The sequence below is a fragment of the Aplysia californica genome, unplaced genomic scaffold, assembly GCF_000002075.1.
Source record: "Aplysia californica isolate F4 #8 unplaced genomic scaffold, AplCal3.0 scaffold00352, whole genome shotgun sequence".
In the NCBI taxonomy this organism is placed as follows: domain Eukaryota; kingdom Metazoa; phylum Mollusca; class Gastropoda; order Aplysiida; family Aplysiidae; genus Aplysia; species Aplysia californica.
Window position 1 is genome coordinate 342,935 of NW_004797622.1, and position 1,274 is coordinate 344,208.

Here is a 1,274-nt window from a genome sequence, read left to right on the forward strand (position 1 = left end):
CTATATCCTTTAGCCCTGTCCTTTCCCACAGCTCTTCATTTCTTATTCTATCCTGCCACTTAATTCTTAGAATGTCCTCATACAACTGTTAATAATAATAATAATGATTGCATTTATATAGCGCATATCCATGCTCATGAGCTTGCTCTATGCGCTTTACAACTATTATTACCTCAGCAGACCCTCTGAGAACACTCTCAGAAACATTCTCAGCTTCCGCGGAAGCATACAGTGCAAGCTGCGGATTTCACGCACTCAAACACTATCAAACTGACAGGATCTTTCACTGTCTATAGCTGGGTGCCCATTTCCACCTGAATAAGTGAGGAAATTTTGTGCAAAGTGCCTTTCCCAAGGACACACCGTCGGGTCCCTGACGGGATTCGAACCCACGACCTTGCAGTTGCGAGTCCGAGAGCCTAACCACTAGGCCACCGACACCCCAAATGATGATCAAAGTCTGGACTTTATTCAGTACTGTCTTTGTTCGCTTCCAAGTTTCGCAGCCGTAAAGGAGCACAGACTTGACGTTGGAGTTAAAGAGTCGAATCTTGGTGTGCAGTGAGATGTTGCTTGCTAATACTTGTTGTACTGTCCCCGTCGTTTTATGCAAGAAAGTTCTGAAATTATGCAAACTGAGCCCGAAAATGTTAAATTATGCGATTCTATTAATTTTAACAAAGAATGAGAAAGGAAAATAATCAGAAATTGTGCAAAAAATGATCAAATTTTGCGAAATTATGCGGGGTGTATAAAACCACGGGGACAGGTTGTACATTTCAACTACTTCATATTTGAAATCAATTTCTTTATATGATTTCTGTATGTCATTGTTTATTCACTTCTATTATTTTGTTCGCAGTGATTGTGGACAACAGTGAGCTCTACGGGACGTCAGGAAGCGTAGCAGGTTGGTACCGAAGCACAATTAATTGGTCGCTTTTAAGGACAAGCGGGCTAACCCAGATTTCGGGGGTTTCCAGAAATCTTGACCTACACCAAAAGTGGGCATTGCCCTACCTATAGGAGAAGTTTGGTTTCATTGGGGTGAATATTTGTTTAGATATCGATAAAACTTTCCTGGTCTTTTAAAGAAACGGAAAAAAGGGGCAAAAACGTTGCCTTCGATTTTCTCAAAACAGCATTTTTCGGGATAGCTCCCATGTGCTTAAAAGGGATCAATTGAAATGATCTTAAGTACGGTGCAGAACAAACAGTAGCAGAATGTGGCCTACGGCCACAGGGCTCGTTATGTTATTGTTTCTGTGTGCTGT